Source organism: Oryctolagus cuniculus, chromosome 10, assembly GCF_964237555.1.
Source record: "Oryctolagus cuniculus chromosome 10, mOryCun1.1, whole genome shotgun sequence".
Taxonomy (NCBI): domain Eukaryota; kingdom Metazoa; phylum Chordata; class Mammalia; order Lagomorpha; family Leporidae; genus Oryctolagus; species Oryctolagus cuniculus.
The window spans coordinates 123,218,823-123,234,306 of NC_091441.1; the positions used below are offsets into that span (position 1 = coordinate 123,218,823).

Here is a 15,484-nt window from a genome sequence, read left to right on the forward strand (position 1 = left end):
TCAGACGGAGAATTCATGAGCTGCTAGCTCACTGCTAAATACTCTGTGTTACCATTGTGCTTCCAGTAGATGATTTCAAGGTAAATTCAGACAAAAAATTACGTTCAGGCCTTATTTCACAGCAGTTACTCCTTTCTTAGCAAGAACATTCAGGTACTCACTTGACATTAGTGTATACTTGGTAGCTCACTGGCCTCACTAGTAAATGTGAATATCTTAGGTTTTTGGATTTTAGGGTTCAAAGAAGGTGAGGAGACAGCCAACTAAAGCAGAAAAATATTGAAGAAAGGACAGGACAGCGGAGTACAAGGTGGGATTGTAGCCCACCCAGAGAGTGGGCTGGTAGGCAGAAGTGAGGGTTTAGCCCTCGGGTGGCGGGCAGTGTCCTGTTAGGCTCTTTGCTTGGGTGAGGGCTGTGTCTTCTCTGAGACCACATCCACGGTGATAAAGTGGACCTGGGCAGGTGTGTATTGGGGTCAGCAGTGCACACTGGTGGTCTTGTCAGCCCAGATGTCCCTGGCCAGGCGCGGTGAGCATCAGAGTCGAGCTGGCGGAATCTCAGTGGAAAACCATGGTGCTGTCCTCAGGATCTTTTTGCTGTTGCTCAAAGTGACCAGGCGTCCTACAGCCTAGAAGTCCTAAATGAGTATAACTGAAATAATTTTAAAGTGATGGGTTCTTTTATAGAAGGCATATTGTAATGAACAATTATAATTTTTAACATACACATGAAAATTATACGTATTAATGAGATAGTATGTGAAGTTTGCATACATGTATACATTGTGTAATGTCCAATCAGGGTAAATATATCTCCTCAAGTATTTAACAGTAGTTATGGAAAAACATCAAAATCTATATTGTAGGACTTTAGGACTTTTCTAAGTAGAAAAATAAACATGTATAAAATTTCTGTAGTCACGCTTCTGTGTAAAAGAACCACAGAACTCCCTCCTTCTATTTCACTGTAATTAATAGCCATTATTCAACACTTAACCCCACCCCTACCCCCACTGTACACACTTCCCTCCCTCGTCCCTTGCCTTCTCTGCCTCTGGTAACTGTATCTTGCTTCTAACTTCTAGGATTTCACCTGCTTTTACATTCTGCACATGAGTGAGATCATATGACACTTGGCTTACTTCACTTAGCATAAAGACCTTCAGTGTGTCTGAATTGTTGCAAATGACATTTCCTCTTTTATGGATGACTAATATTCCATTGTATATGTGTACATTTAAAAAATCCATTCATCGGTGAACACTTAGGCTGATTGTATTCCTGGGTTGTAAATGGTGCTGCAGTACATATGGGAATGCAGATGTCTCTTCAGCAGACGGGTATCGTTTCCCTTGCGCATTTCCCCAGCGGTGATTTTCCTGCATCATGCAGTCTGCTTTTAGTTTTTCATGGACCCTCCATGCTGTTCTCCTCAGTGACGCACTAGATTGCATTCCTGCCAGCAGTGTGCAAGTGTCCCCTTTGCTCCCCATCCACTTCTTGTCTTTTCGCTTTCTGGGAATAGCTGTTCCACCTGGGGCGAGGGCTGTCTCCTGTGGTTTTCTTTGTGTTTCCTTGATGATGTATGATGTGGGGCATTCTTTCTTGTGACGGTTGACTGACAAATGTCTTCCTTTGATAATGATATAAATGTATATATAAATTATATAAATGATATAATGATATAAATGTATTCCTTTGATAAATGTCTGCTGACCCTTTTAAAGTTGGATTGTTTTTATTTGTTTTGTTTTCCTACTGGGTTGTTTGAGTTCCTTGTATGTTCTGGTTATTAACCCTCTGTCAGTTTTTTAACTTGTAAATATTTTCGCCTGTTCTGTAGATTGTCTCTTCCCTCTGTTGACTGGTGTGTTGTGAAAAAGCACTTTAGTTTGCCGTGATCCCATTTATCTATTTTTGCTTTTATTTCCTATCCTTTTGGGGGATGGATCTGGAAAACCCTTGCCCATTCCAATGTTGTGAAACATTTCTTCTAATTGTTTCTCTAGAAATCGCGAAGTTCCAGTTTTTATTTTGAGGACTTTAATCCACTTCGAGTTTATTTTTGTATATGCTGAGAGACATGAGTCTAGTTACATTCCTCTGCATGTGGATAACCAGTTTCACTGGCACCATTTTTGCAAAGAATGTTACTTAAAAAATATTTATCTGTTTATTTATGTGAAAGGCTGAGTGAAGGGAGGGGGACCTTCCATTCACTGGTTTGCTCCCTGACGGCCACAATGGCCAGGGCTGACCAGGCTGAAGCCAGGAGTCAGTAACTCCATCCAGGTCTCCCATGTGGATGTCAGGGGCTCGAGCCCTTGGGCCATCTTCCACTGCCTTCCCAGGAGCATGAGCAGGGACCAGGACAGGCTGGTCTTGAATGCTGTTCTGATGTGGGATGCTGGCATCCCGCTGTATCTCAGGGCCAGCCTGGATAATAAGTTGGTTATTTATCCAAGGCATGTTTTGATGCCTTTATGAACTATTAGTTGGCTGTAAATAAGTGAGTTTGCTTCCAGGGTCTGCTTTCTATTCCGCGAGTCACCCAGTCTGTTCTGTGCTGTTCCAGACTGTTGTCATACTATTGTGTTCTAATGTGTTTTAAAGTCAAGTAGTGTAATGCCTGCTGCTTTGTTCTTTGCAGTCTCTTGTGGTTCCATAACCATTTCAGTAGTGTTTTATTTCTCCAGTTCTGTGAAGAGTGTCGTTGGGGTTCTGATAGGAGCTACAGTGACTGTAAGTGACTTTGCTAGCATGGGCGTGATAATGACACTGGTTCTTCAGTCCATTCACACCGGACGCTTACCATTTCTTTGTGTCCTCTTCAATTTCCTTCTTAAATGATTGATATTTTTTACTATAGAGACTTTTCACCTCGTTGGTTAACTTTATTCCCAGGTATATTTTTTGTAGCTTTTGGAAACTAAATGTTTTCCTGATTTCTTATTCAGATAATTTGCTTTTGGTGTAGAACAGTGGTCCTGAACTTTGCTCATTGATATTGTATCCTGCAGCTTTGGTGGATTTCTTCATTCCATTTGCTTTTTGGTGGAGACTTTGGTGTTCGCTGAATTGCAAGATCATACCATGTACAGACAATGCAATTTGACTTCCACCTTTCTAACCATATTTTCCTCCCTTCCTCCCTCCCTTAAGCCCCTCCATCCATCCTGCCTTTTGTTTTCTTTTAATTTTCCTAATAACATACTTTTTCAGTTTACTTCATAATCACAGGCTTAATGCATCACTGACAGTAAAGTTCAACAAACAGGGCTCTGGCCTTGGGAGAAGGACGTTTGGGATCCCGTCAATGTTGGGTTTTAGCGGTCTGGCCCTGAGTCCTAGTATAGTCCTGTGGTTTCTCGCTGTCTGCCCAAGACTGGAAGAAGGTGGAGAGAGGCAGACCCTTAGCTTCCTAGGAAGAAGGTGCTAGGTGAGTCACACGCAGGCCCCGTGGTCGCCAGACTCTGTGCGGTCTTGTGGGTGCAGGCCAGGTGCTCGGGACTGGCAGTAACACACACTGAAGCAGGTCTGTCGCAGCAGGGTGCCGTCTGCTCTGGTACTGGAGCAAGTCCCAGGCTCTGTCTCAGGCCCGCCCGGCACAGGGACAGGGACTGTTGGGAGGTTCCCATGCTGCATGTTTCCAGCCTGACAGAGTCCAGCCCGCAGTCCTGCGATTCCTTGCTGTCTGCCCAAGGTTGATGCCTTTATCCCTGTGGCCACCCAGGCTGTTACTAAGCTGGTTTACAGTGTCACTGCCATTGGGCCCTGCAGAGTTGCAGAGTTGCACCTCAGGCCCACTGCAGGCTGGCCGTGAAGCCCACTGAAGTGAGTCCTCCTGCCAGGGCAGGTCTAGAGTCTGTTCTGCAAGTGCTGGACTGGGGGTAGCAGCCTTTGGGTTTTGTCTCTGCTGGCTCGTGGCAGTGGGCTGGCTCTGAGTGCAGTCCAACATCCCCCATTCCTTCTGCCCCTCGTCCCGGTGACAGCAACCTTGCTCTGCTTTCTGCGGAAAATCGGGAGAAGGGTGCCAGAGGCCGTCCTTGGCTCCCTGGCTGATGAGGGTCCAAGCACTTAGTCTGCAGTTCCAGGCCTAGGGTCAGGAGCTGGGAGTCCGTGTGGTAGAAGCTCTGGCACGAGCAGGTAAGTGGAAGGACCAGACGTAAATCCTTCTGTGTCTTGCACATGGGAGCCTCGCTGTCCATGAGGCGCCTTCTTCCTGAAGCTGTGGGCGAGGAGGCACAGGTGGCTCTTCCTGATTTCCTCAGTACGTCTTCTGTTGTTATCATGGTGAACCAGGTGCAGGTGTCCCTCCGCTGGCTTCTGCAGCTCTGTAAAGCTGTCGCTGTGGGGAGATGGTCCCTGGAGCATCTGAGCTGCCGTCTGGCTCCACCTTGGAGATGCTAAAACAATTTAGTACGCGTGCACTCGGGTCGGCCCCTAAGCCTCCGTTTCTTTGCCTTGATTTAACTGAATGGCATTTAATTACTTGTGTATCTCATAGATAGAGTTAATGAAATATGTAAAGAGAATGAGGTCACCTGTAAGAGCTTCGAATGGGAGATGTACAAGTTAGCATTATCCTTGATTGTGAAGTTTTCTTCAGAGATGAAGAGCACTGCTTTCCTAGCGATAGCATTCTATTTTTTCTATTTCCTAGTTCCTTTATTTGGACAATGAGCATAGTTCCCATTTCGTCTACTGATAACACATTTTTAAAAGATAGAAGTTGATTTAGTTTACACAAGATGTTTTAATAGACTCTTTCTTGGAGGACTTTTAAGTTCACCAGAAAATTGATGGGGAGTGTTGAGTATTTTCCTATAAACAGTTTCCTCCCATATATCCAGCTGCCTCTGTTGTCAGCCCTCCTAACCCCTGGTAAGCAGTGATTTTCTTTGTATAGTTTGCCATTTCCAGAATGTCCCACAAGTGAGGTCATACAGTATGACCTTTTTCATATTGGCTTCTATGACTCGGCAATATGCGTCCAAGGTACTTTGCTGTCACTTTGTGTTTGATAGCCTGTGTCATGCTTAGCTGAGTGATGGTCCGTTATCTGGATACACCCAGTTATTTTTCCTTCTCAGGGATGCTCTGCTGTTTCTGTATTTTGGCCTGTACACATACAGCTGCTTAGCACTCATTATGCAGCTCTCTGTGTGGATGGAAGCTTCACCCGTTTGGGTAAATGAAGCACGGTCATTCTCAGTGGCTGTTGGCATCCCCCACCAGCAGTGAATCTGAGTTGCTGCTGATCCAGCCGTGTCAGTATTGGGTATTGTCAGTATTTTGGGGTTTCACCACTGCAGCCCGTGTGGAGTGTTGTCTCGTTGTTGTTCCAGTTTGCACTTCTCTGATGACATGATTTTGAGCTTTTCATGTGCTCTTTGTCATCTGAGTATCTTCCTTTGGTGAGGTGGCAGCTTAGGTCTTTGCCTGTATTTTAATTGAGTTTGTCTTAGCCCATGTGGGCTGCTATAAGAAAATACCATAAACTGGATAGCTTATAAAACTAGACATTTATTTATAAAAGTTCTGGATGTTGATGAGTCCAAGATCAAAGTGATACTGTAGTTGGTGTGTGTTGAGGGTCCACTTCCTGGTTCCTGGAGTGTTGCTTCTTGCTGTGTCCTCGTGTGGCCAGAGGGACCGAGGCATGCTCTGTGCGCTCGTTCTTGAGCACGGAACTCATGGAGGCCTGCGTAACCTGGTTGCCTCCCAAGAGCTCTCTCCTGTTACCACCGTGTGTGTGACTACTTTGTCAAGAGTGTGAATTTGGGGCACACAGACGTTCACACTCCAGTAGTGTTGTTTTTCTATGATTGAATTTTTAATAGTTCTTTGCATTTTTTATATAGAAGTCTTTATGATACATATTTGTAAAATATTTTATCCTGATCTCTGACTTGCCTTCATAATTTTTCACAGCTGCTTTTCCACAGTAGAACATGTAGTTTTAATGAATTCAAATTCATCAATTCTTTCATAAGTTGTGCTGAGGTGTTACGTCTGAAAAATGATTGCCACGCTTAAGTCATCTGGATTTTCTCCTGCGTTATCTGCTGTGGTTTGTATGAGCTCACTATTTATGCAGCTTAATTCCGTGAAGGGTATAATGCCTGTGTCTAGATTCCATGTGTTGGGGAGACTACCTCATTTTCATTGCGTGACCTTTGACCCATGGTCAGACATCAGTTGGCAGTGTACGTGTGAGTCTCTTCTCTTCTGTGGATTTGTGTGTTTCCTCTGCGGCCAGTGCCGTACTGAGTCTCTTCTCTTCTGTGGATTTGTGTGTTTCTTCTGCGGCCAGTGCCGTACTGAGTCTCTTCTCTTCTGTGGATTTGTGTGTTTCCTCTGCGGCCAGTGCCGTACTGAGTCTCTTCTCTTCTGTGGATTTGTGTGTTTCCTCTGCGGCCAGTGCCGTACTGAGTCTCTTCTCTTCTGTGGATTTGTGTGTTTCCTCTGCGGCCAGTGCCGTACTGAGTCTCTTCTCTTCTGTGGATTTGTGTGTTTCCTCTGTGGCCAGTGCCGTACTGAGTCTCTTCTCTTCTGTGGATTTGTGTGTTTCCTCTGCGGCCAGTGCCGTACTGAGTCTCTTCTCTTCTGTGGATTTGTGTGTTTCCTCTGTGGCCAGTGCCGTACTGAGTCTCTTCTCTTCTGTGGATTTGTGTGTTTCCTCTGTGGCAAGTGCCGTACTGATCGTTGTAAATTCAGTTAGTTTGGAAGTTGGGTGGTCTCAGTTCTTCATCTTTGTTCTTCTTCAGTATTGCGTTAGTTGTTCTTGACTCTTTGCTTATCCATAAATACATTTTTGATATGGATAAAATAATTTGCTTATGTTGTGACTAGGATTATATTGAATCTACAGATCCAGTTGTGAAGAACTGGCATGACAGAATTCAGTCTTGTTCATAAACATAGAATATTGTCTTTATTTATTTAGTTCTTTGATTTCTTCCACCAGAATATTGTAGTTCATGTTGCCTATAGATCTTGTACGTATTTTGTTAGATTCATACCCGAGTCTTTTAGAGGGGTTAATGTACATGGTATTGTGTTTTATTATTTCAAATTCCAGTTGTTTATTGGCAGTGTACAGGAATGTGATTGACTTTTATGTATTAACCTTGCATCCTGGAACCTTGCTACAATTGTTTATTTGGTTCCAGGGTATTTTATTGTTACCTATTCCTTCAGATTTTCTACTTAGACAATCATATCATCCACCAAGAGAGACATGTGAGTTTTCTTGTTCCCAAATGGTGTACTCTGTATTTATTTTTTAATTTGTGAAGGGAAGGAGGGAGGGAGGGAGGGAAAGAGGGAGAGAAATTGATTGATTGGTTTTTCACCTTGCTGTCTGATTCTCAAAATGCTGTCAACAACCAAGGTTGGTCCAGGCCAATTCAGGTTTCCCGCGTGGTTGACAGGGACCATCACCTGCTTCCTCGAGAGTGGTGCTCAGCAGGGAGCTGGAACCAGGGATGGAGCCGTGACTCTGCCCAGTCTGTCTGATACCGGACGTGGGTGTTGGAACTGGCATCCAGCCAGGTGGTGACTCCGCCCAGTCTGTCTGATACCGGATGTGGGTGTTGGAACTGGCATCCAGCCAGGTGGCCCCACTCTCACCCCAGTCTGTCTGCCAATTATTGCCCTGTTCCACCGTCTTGCATTAGCTATGAACTCTGTTACAATGGTGAAAACAAGTGGTGAGCGGGGACCGCTTTGCTTCTACTTTTTCATAATTAGGTTTGCTGTTAACTGTGGGCTTTCTGTAAATGATCTTTATCAAGTTAAGGAAGTTCATTTCCCCCTAGTTTGCTGACACCTTTTCTTTAATGTTATGAAAAGGGGTTAAGTTTTGTCAGATGCATTTTCTACATCTGTTGAGATGATCGTGTGATTTTTCTTTTTTCTTTTATTTATTTTATTGCAGTTATGCACTGCATTTATGGATTCTTCAATGGTAAACCAGCCGTACATACCTGGAGTTGTAGGCTTACATATGCGAATATCTTGTTGTGGATTTTTGCCTCAATGTCCATGAGAAATGATGGTCTGTGGCTTTCATTTCTTACAGTGTGTTTGGTTTTGTGTGAAGGTAGTGCTGGTTTCACAGAATTAATTAGAGTTCCATCTGCTTCTGTACTCTAGGAGAGAATGGAGAAAAGGGGTATGATATTTTCATCAGATGTATGATAGAGTCTCCAGCGGATCCATCTGGGCCTACTTAGTTCTATTTTCAAAGGTTGTTAGCAATTGACTCAGTAAGGTGTAGGGCTTTTAGGAACATTTTTTTTTTTATATGAGTTTTGGAAGATTGTGTCTTTCAAGGAATTGGTCCATTTCATCTAAGTTACCAAACTAATAGACACAGAGTTGTTCGTAGACTCCCGTTATTTCCTGTTAGTGTTGATAGGTCTGTAGTGATACTCCATTTTTCATTTCTGGTGTTAGCAATTTGTGTCTTCCCCGTGTTTTTCTTAGCTTATCTGTAGGATCACCAGTTTTTATTATTATTAATTTATTCACTGATAGTTTCAAAACAGTAGCTTTTGGTTTCACTGGTTTTCTTTGTTGATTACACATTTTGAATTTCATTGATTTCTCCCATAATATGCAGTGGTTCTTTTCTTAAGAAAAATTTGGATGGAATTTGCTCTTTTTCTAGTTTCCAAAGGTAAAAGCTTAGATAATTGATTTTAGATCTTTCTTCTTTTCTAATGTATGCTTTAAATTGTTGTAAATTTCCAGTAAGTACTGCTTTTGCTGCATTCCACAAATTTTGAGTGTTGTATTTTGATTTTCATTAGTTCAAAGCATTCAAAATCTTCCTCTTGATGTTTCTTTTTTGACCTCCGTGTTATTTAGAAGCTTTTTGTTTAATATCCAAGAACTGGGGTGGAATCACCATGATTTTTTTATTATTGTTTCTGATTTATTTTCACTGTGGTAACAGCATATATTGAATGATTTCTCTCCATTTAAATGTGTGTTAGTGTGTGCTTATGGCTCAGGTTGTAGTCTGTCTTGGCATGTCTTCTGTGTGAGTTTGAGAAGAACGTGTGGTCTTTTGTTGGATAACGCATTCTGTAGATTCAGTGATACTCACTTAATTGCTGATGCTGTGAAGAGCAACTGTATCCTTACTGGTGTTGCTTCTGTCAGACCTATTTCCAAAAGATGAGCAAAAAGATGAAGGTCTCCAAGCAAAATAGTAGGACACTATATTTCTTCTGAAATTATTTCAGTTTTATGTGTGATGCTTGCGTCTTTCGTGACTAGCAGCCCCTGTGTTGTTCTGCACTGCCTCCTTCTCTTCTCTGAAGCCTGCTCAGTGTGACCTTCATTCAGGTGTTCTCAGTGTCTTTTGTTAGTGCCTACATGGTATGTCTTTCTGCATATCTTTACTTTTAATATATGTGTATGTCTTTTTACTTAAAGTAGATTTACTGTAGGTAACATATAGTTGGGTCTTTTTCTTAATGTCTTTCTTTTTTAAAAGATTTACTTATTTGTATATTTGAAAGTTAGAGTGACATTGTAGGAAAGAGGATGGGAGGGAGAGAGAGACATCTTCTGTCTGCTGGTTCTCATCCCAGGTGGCTACAATGGCCTGGGTTGGGCCAGGCAAAAGCCAAGAGCCTGGAACTCCATCCAGGTCTCTGAGTTGGGTGGCAGGAGCCAGGGCACTTGGGCTTTGGCTGTTTTTCCAGGCACATTACTAGGGAGCTGGATCTAAGTGGGACAGCTGGGACTGGAAGCAGTAAACATATCCGATGCCAGGGTCGTAGGCAGTGGCTTAGCGAGCCATGCCACAATGCTAGCCCCAGCAGTTTCTTGAATTGGTGTAATGAAACATATACATTTTAAAAAATATTTATTTATTTATTTGAAAGAGTTACACAGAGAGAAGGAGAGGCTGAGAGAGGTCTTCATGTGCTGGTCTACTCTCCAGTTGGCTGCAATGGCCAGAGCTGTGCCGATCCGTAGCCAGGAGCCTGGAGCTTCTTCCGGGTCTCCCACGCTGATGCAGGGGTCCAAGCACTTAGGCCATCTTCTACTGCTTCCTCAGGCCACAGCAGAAAGCTGGAATGAAAGTGGAGCAGCTGGACTCGAACCGGTGCCCATATGGGATGCCGGCACTGCAGGTGACAGTTTACTCTCTATGCCACAGTGCTGGCCCCGAAACCATATACATTTAAAGTACTTATTGGGGCTGCCACTGTGGTACAGTATGATTAATTCTCTGCCTGTGGCATTGGCATCCCATAGGGACCCCAGTTCTAATCCTGGCTGTTCTTCTTCCAGTGCAGCTCTCTGCTTTGGCCTGGGAAAGCAGTGGAAAAATATAAATAAAAAAAGTACTGGCACTGTGGCATAGTGCATAAAGCCACCTCCTGCAGTGCCAGCATCCCATATAGGCACCAGTTCAAATCCCAGCCGCTCTACTTCAGATCCAGCTCTCTGCTATGGCCTGGGAAAGCAGTAGAAGATGGTTCATGTCTTCTGGCTGGTGCACCTTAGTGGGGAACCCAGAGGAAGCTCCTAGCTCCTTGCGTCAGATCAGCGTAGCTCTGGCAATTACCGCCAACTGGGCAGTGAACCAGCAGATGGAAGAACTCTATGTCTCTGCCTCTCTTTCTGTCTCTGTGTAACTCTGCCTTTCAAATAAATAAATAAATCTTAAAAAAAGTAAAGTACTTATTAAGGGCTAATGTGGTGCAGCAGGTTAAACTGCCACCTGAGATGCCAGCATCCCATGTGGGTGCCAGTCTGAGTCCCAGCTGCTGCACTGACCAGCTTGCTGCTCATGTGCCTGGGAAAGCAGTGGAAGATGGAGGCAGCGGAAGGTGAACCAAGTCCCTGGGCCCCTGCAGCCGTGTGGGCTAGCAGGTGGAGTTGGAGGCTCCTGGCTCTGGCTTGTCCCAGACCTGGTTGTTGTAGCTGTTTGAGGAGTGAACCCGCAGATGGAAGATCTTCTCTCTGTATCTATCTCTGTCCCTTTAAAAACGGGTCATTAATATCATTAGATTACTACATACTATTTCCTTTTGTTTCAAACATTTATTTATTTGAAGGAGTTATGGGGGATGTTTGTGTGTGTGTGTGTGTGTGTGGGAGAGAGAGAGAGAGAGAGAGAGATTGATTGATCTTCCATCCACTGGTACACTGTCCAGATGGCCTCAATGGACAGGGCTGGGAGCGGGGAGCCAAGATCATCTTCTGGTCTCCTACATAGGTAGGAGGGCCCAAGCACTTGGGCCATTTTCTACTGCTTTCCCAGGTGTGTTAGCAGAGAACTGGATCAGAAATGTATCAACCGGACACAAACCAGTGCCATATTGGATGCCGGTGTCACAGCGGCAGCTTTACCTGCTCTGTCACAGGGTGGCTCCCACTACCTACCATTTTCACTATTTTTTTATTCATTGCCCTTATTCTTTGTTCCTGTTTTATCTTCTACTCTTTTTTCTGCCATTTGTGATTTAAATTTAGCATTTTATATGATTGAATTTATCTCCTTTCATAACATTTCAGGTATATTTCTTAAAGCCTTTTAAAAATGATTTTTTGCATAGACTTTTCAACATAGATTTGCAGCGAGCCTAAGCCCACAGTTAGTCTAAGCACTGTACTGCTTCACAGGTAGTCCGAATCCTTGATGATAATGAGGGATCCTTTTCCTCCCTTTGTCATTCATTTCACATAGATAAAGGTCAGACATGAAATATATTGCTGTTAGGATTCTGAAGAACTATTATCTGGTTGATCATTTAAGAATAAGAAAAATAACCTTTTATTTACCCCATTTATTCCTTCTGATTCTTCTTTCTTTATTTAGGTCGCTCCAAGCTTCCGATGGTCTTAAGGCTCTTCTGGGAGACAGAACCAGTGTTCTCCAATCCTCTGTGCTATCTTCAGCTTCTCTGGGGTAATATTTGCTGGTATTGTTTTTGCATTTCATTTTTTTTCTGTTGAGTGTACCACATTGTGACTCTTTTGATGGGACTGTCACAGTGAGCACACGGCAAGTTATGTCTCTTTTATTCATCTGCCATGTCTTTTCATCCATTTAGTAAATTACTGTCCCTAATGTACCTTGATTTGTTTCTAAAACAGCTCCGGAGGAGCTGTCCATGAGAGACAGGCTGCTGTACTTGAGAGGGGAGAGCGGAGTTGTAGGGATGGCCTTGAATGGTGGTTTGCCTGAGAAGGAAGGAGTGAGTAACGGCAGAGTGAAAGGTTTTAGGGCTGGCTGTTTGAAGAGTCTCAGTGGCTCTTGGACCCAGAGGCTGTCCCTGGTCCTCTGGGGCTGGCCCTGGGTCCTGAGTGCAGGTGGACTGTGGCCCTCAGTCAGTACGCACCCCATGTAGGAGGTGCTGAGTGTGTGTGCTCTAGTAGGTTTGCATTTGAAACACCTTCCTCAGTGAGCTGTTGACATCTGTCTGGGATGAGGCCGACCCTGGGAAGTGCATATCCTCCAGCAGCAGTGAGGCCCCAGACCTCAGAGCCCCGCGATACAGAAAATAAAGAACATGGAAGCTACTCTACGTTTTGCTCTTTATTGTCTTTGCCTTAAGTTATTGTTTGATTATCTCATTATTCTTTTTGACTCTTTCCCCATAGTTTTGAAAATTGCATATTCTATGTCTTTTTACTGGTTAGCTTTAAAATATTTACCCCGCTTCTTAAAATAAAAATCTCGACCAAATACCTGAATCCCTCCCTGGACATCACGTTCTCTCTGGCCCAGCTTCGCCTGTGCTTGTCCAGGGCTTGTCTCCAGCTGCTCTGTGTTGCCCAGCCTTGTTGCTTGCTGCTCGCTCCCGCACTGTGATTGCAGCTCACTTCAGTTAAGTAGTGCCAGCCCAGAGAGGCATTCCAAAGACCCTTCTGTTAAGGATTCCTCTTTGCTTTCCTTTGAAGGACCAGGAAGATGTTTCCGAGTAGCTGAGCTGCTCTCTTGTTGAAGTCCCAGCCTTCAAAAGTTAGATTTCCTCTAGCAGAAAGATCAGGGATTACTAGAACGAATTATTTTCCAATCCAGAAAATTGGCAGATCTAATAAGCAGCTGTGTCAACAGCATTAGCCCCAGGTTCACACCTTTGACTGACAGTACATTTCATCTGAATTTTCCCTTGCTTTATCACTCATGGTGAGTCCCATATGCATCCACTGCACCCTGCACCAGTGCAGGTGAAGAAGAGTCTAGAACAGAACAGAACATCCAAACCGTAGCACGTGAAGTGTGTGACCGTGGACCTGAAGTGGGCATCTTCAAGAACGACAGGTATGCCGCAATCCCTGACGCTGTCCACTTGCACTCCTCTGCTCCTCTCTCTCCAGCCTCCATCTGATGACTTTGCTCTCCCTGATGCTGAGAGGATGAACACTGCCAGCGGGGACCTTCTGCAGCCGACACCGGCGGTTACGTCTGCCTCCTCCCCTGCTGCTGTCCACACGCGGGCCTCGGCTCCTGGAATGGTGGGTGCACCGCCCCTCCTGCTGGCCAGGCCACGTCCCCTCATTGCCAGTTGTGAAGACAGAAAATCTCTCTATGGTCTCCTACATCTTTAAATTTCCCTTCTTCATTTGAAGATATAGTTACAGCTCTTATTTATATAAACCTAAAAGGATCGTTTTAAAGAGTAAACTTAAGCAGCAGCTATCTGGCCTTGCTTTGCTCTCCAAGACAATTTCTCTACCCTTCTCTTTTATGGAACTCTGAAAAACATTGCTTCCCATGCTTGCCTACGTATTTTCCCAGACCCCTCCAGTTGAACGTGGCTGCCACCATTTAAGCACAGCACTCTGTCCTGCTTCCAGCACTCGTGTCCTGTGCGTGCATACCTCTGAGTCTTCGCTTCCGTCGCATTTCACAGGGGTTTGCTCTGACCTTCACTTTCCTCATCTTATCCTAACTCTCGGACTGTTCTTGTTAGGCCTTGTTTTCTGCTTTGTCCTCTTTTCAACACAACATCTAGAATCTGAGATAAATAAATCCATCTTTATTAAGACATCCAGTTGGCTTTCTCTACCAGCTGTTCATGTAACCTTAGCAATATCACTCTTGTAACTTACATTGGACGTTGCCTTGAACTTCAGATTCTCATGTGCGGCTGCCTACCGTGCAGCGTAACTTGGAGCCTAGTAGGTGAGTTAGACTATTCCGGAGAGGAGCTCAGGGCGTCCTTCCATTGGTTTGTGCCACTCCTCTTCATAATGCTTGATGTCACTGTTGTTTCTTGATATTGTAATAGGAATCTCCTACCTGGATGCCCACATGATGTGACCCACAGGTACATACTGATGGCCCTTGAACCTTGTGTTGATTCTAACCAACTGTTTGCCTTTCCTTGAGGACCTCAGACACCATTTACCAGTGGGTACTCTCCTTACTGGTAGAAAATTGTGTCTCTAAAACTTTTCTGTTAGATCACCAGCACCTAGCACAGTGCGTAACACGCTGGTCTTTAGATGAGTGGACAGCAGGAAGGCAGTGCATTTATTTGAAATTTATTGAGAGGAAAGACTTGTGAGAGGGTTGTTAATGCCATTACTGACTTTATTTTTAAAATGTTTTATTAATGTAAAGAGAACAGATTTTATGTGTTCTATAGGTACAGTTCCAACAAGATGGCCACACTCCCTCACTCCCCCGCTCCCCCACCCATTCCTTCCTCCCCTCTCCTCATCTGTTTTTGCAAGGACAGAATTTTAATCCACTCTATGTTCACATGCTTAATTTGCCACTAATAATAATATTCAGCAAGTAAAACATGGGAAGGCCGCAGTTCCACAAGAGTATGAGCATGAGACAAAAGTGACAATCGTATCCAAAGTGACACTTTTATTTCTATATTTATTTATTTTTAGGTATTCCATATTAGCTGCCACATATCAGAGAAAATATATTTTTGTTCTTTTGAGACTGACTTATTTCACTAAATATAATGGTTTCCAGTTGCATTCTTTTTTTTTTTTTCGCAAAAGAGAGGATTTCATTCTTGTTATGGCTGAGATGTAGTCCATTGTGTATATATACATATATGTGTTTTAGCTGTTGTGAATTGAGCTACAGGAAACATGGGGTATAAATAACACTTTCACGTGCTGATTTCATTCCCTTTGGGTCGATTCCCAGGAGTGACGTGGCTTGGTCACATGGTAGATCTGTGTTCAGCATTCTGAGGTATCTCTGTACTGTCTTCCTTAATGATTGGTCTAGTTTACATGCCCATCAGTAGTAAATTCGGGTACCTTTTTCCCACGTCCTCGCCAGCATTTGTTGTTTGCTGATTTGGGATGATCGCCGTGGTAACCGAGGTGCAGGTGCTCCACCCTCAGCCCTGCGATCCTGCCCTGATTTGGGATGATCGCCGTGTAACCGAGGTGCAGGTGCTCCACCCTCAGCCCTGCGATCCTGCCCTGATTTGGGGTGATCGCCGTGGTAGCTGAGGTGCAGGTGCTCCAC

General features: G+C 44.1%; 1 long non-coding RNA gene across 3 annotated transcripts in view; it reads left to right on the plus strand.

Annotated features, from left to right (window-relative positions):
• LOC103352100 (uncharacterized) overlaps positions 1-15,484 on the plus strand; it is a 385,595-nt gene that overhangs the window by 90,360 nt on the left and 279,751 nt on the right. The window contains exons 2-3 of one of the 3 annotated variants that reach the window (XR_011379689.1): positions 11,852-11,941; positions 13,357-13,494. The exons of the other annotated variants lie outside the window; for them this stretch is intronic. This is a non-coding gene — a long non-coding RNA (uncharacterized lncRNA). Of the gene's footprint in view, positions 1-11,851; positions 11,942-13,356; positions 13,495-15,484 lie in introns of those variants that run through there. 3 annotated transcript variants of the gene reach the window in all.